This window comes from Apaloderma vittatum, unplaced genomic scaffold (genome assembly GCF_000703405.1).
Source record: "Apaloderma vittatum isolate BGI_N311 unplaced genomic scaffold, ASM70340v1 scaffold15321, whole genome shotgun sequence".
Taxonomy (NCBI): Eukaryota; Metazoa; Chordata; class Aves; order Trogoniformes; family Trogonidae; genus Apaloderma; species Apaloderma vittatum.
The window spans coordinates 19,824-22,358 of record NW_009698663.1 but is presented as its reverse complement, the minus strand read 5'-3'; positions in this window follow the sequence as shown (position 1 = coordinate 22,358).

Below are 2,535 nucleotides of genomic sequence, written 5' to 3'. Positions count from 1 at the left end.
GAGCGGATCGGGGGGGTCTGCCAGGAGGGCAACACCAGCTCCTGTGCAATGTGGCTGGAGTCTCCCAGGTGCTTTTTTTTGCTTTTTGCAGGGTTCTGCTCCCACTAGTGCTGATCCATCTCTCCTTGTTGGCTATCCAGCTGCCTCCCAGCCAGAAACACTCACCCTGGCACAAGGGTGTTATACAGAGGAGAGGAACAGTGGCTCAAATCAAGTGAGATGCCCACAGCCAGCCTGCACAGCACCCAGCAAGAGGAGAGGACCACGAGAATCAAACTCAGCCTGGAAGATAAGTTCACACATATGCTTGAGGGAGGGTGGCACAGCGTTAACTGCAGCTAAAGAGGAGGGAGAAAGTCAGGTACATGCTTGGCAGATAGCTGCGATGGGGCAAAATGGCTTATCAGGATCCATACAGGAAAAAAAGAAAAAAACCAAAACCCCACATTACAAAAACCCGACAAGGTGTAAGAAACAGACTTCAACTGCTACCAGCTGAGAGCCACAGGGCAGGGAACAGAGAAAAGGCAGAGGGACATAAAGTTGCTCTGCACCCTAGGAGAGGAACTGGAGAGGGGAAAAAGAATACAGATGCATTTCAGAGGCGGCCAGTCCATTGGGCTTCTCTCCTCGATACAATTCAACCCTTATACTGGTTTGACCGTACTAATCTCTGAGGATTAGGTCCTAAATTACCCCAGAGCCAGAAATAAGAAAAGGGATGCCTGTGTGCCTGCAGTCACTTCCTGGCACAGAACAGGACCAGACAGCATCACTGTGCACACAGAGATGTGACCCTACAAGGAGACGGGGCCATGTCCCAAAACAGCTTTAAAAAAGCCCTGGAAAAGAGCGAGCCCTAGAGTGCTGCTGAAGCTCTCACATTCACCGGCAAAAAGCCCTAAAAATTTGTGACACCTCTGCCCAGGGTTGGTGAGCGATTTACGAGAGTTAAAGCACTGCCATGTGGCATTCGCAGCAGCTGCTCAGCAGAAGGAAGGAGATGATGATAAACTTGGGTTTGATTTTGTTATTGTAAGCACACAGCAGATGCTGGGAGATAGGGGTAAGAGTGCTTTATGGAGCCTCACAGAAGCTAACAGACAAGCAAGCGAGCATGCATGAACAAGAGGTAGAAGCTTGCTGACCTTCCAAACCAGCAGGGCTTTACTTAATAAGCAAAGTACCAGCAAAGCCCAAGAGCTGGAAAAGAAAATGGCTCCTGGGAGGCAAAGCATGACACTTTCAGGACACTAAGACTTCATCCTCAGTTCTGCTGCTTGGCTGAACTACTTTCTCTCTGAAGGCATTAATTTTACCACCTGTACCTAGTGAGAATAACATCGCAGACCTCTTCACTGAAGGGCTTTGAGGTCTCAGGATGAAGAGTGTTCTGTATCATATATCATCATTAGCTCTGGCTAGGAATAACCCAGAGGCTGGAAACCAGGAGCAGCATTTTTGCAGCTGCATTTGGTATGCATCTCCCTCCTTCCAGTCTCAGCAAACCCACACTCGGATCCTCTGCCAGGCTGGACTCTGTCATTTATTTGAACTACAACAGCACTCCAAGTGAAATCCTTGAGGCTCAAGATAAAAGCCTTGTCCCCAAATACTACACTCCTGTCATCCAAACCAAGACAAGCCCTGCTCTGCACAGCAAACCAAAGCCGAGGGGAACCCCAAGTAGAGCCCAGCTCTCACAGCGCTGTGCTCAACAGAAGATGATGCAATTAACATTTCACACCTTAAATGTTTAGCCAGCGCTCACAGAAAGACTAATATTTAGTGAAACGAGAAGATAACATCTTTTAACAGCATCCTCATCTCCGCTGAATTTCATAGCACTTTCTGTCCTGTGGTGTAGTCCCTTCAGCCATTCCTATTCCCCTCCACAGCGGGACAGGGCATATGAAAGTCACTTCAATAGATCATTATAAACACAAACCAAATGACTTAACGTGAGGCAACTTTCATCTACAGAGACGCCCTCTGTCACAGCAAATAAAAGCAGTCATCAGTGATTTACCAATCCAAGCGATTCTAATAATTCTCCCACTGACAGCACAGGACAGGCGACACAGCACTAGTATCGTCAGGTCACTCTTCTGCCTCAGAGCATCGTCCAGAACAGTGCTGGGATGATGGTAATTAACAACGTGGTAACTAATCTATTCAGTCATCCGCTGTGTCTACAATTCATTTCTGCCATGTGTAAACAGAGTATCAAAGCTCGGCAGTAAGGGCTGTCAAGCAGTGTGCAGATGTGCTGGCGTTTAGAGAAGTGTCTAAGTAGCCCTCTCGAGACAGCCATGTCCAAATAAACCTTGCCACCAGCAAGAGTCACAAGGTGACAGAAGCAAGGACCCCTTTCTCAGCCCAGCTTCATATACTGAGCTCCTCACAACCCCTCAGTACAATTACTCATCCTCATTTTGCTGAAGGGAAAACCCAGACCCAAAGAGACAAAACAATTCGTCCAGAACCACAGAACCACAAAGGTAGCCCATGGCTGACAGGACACTGAACTGAGAT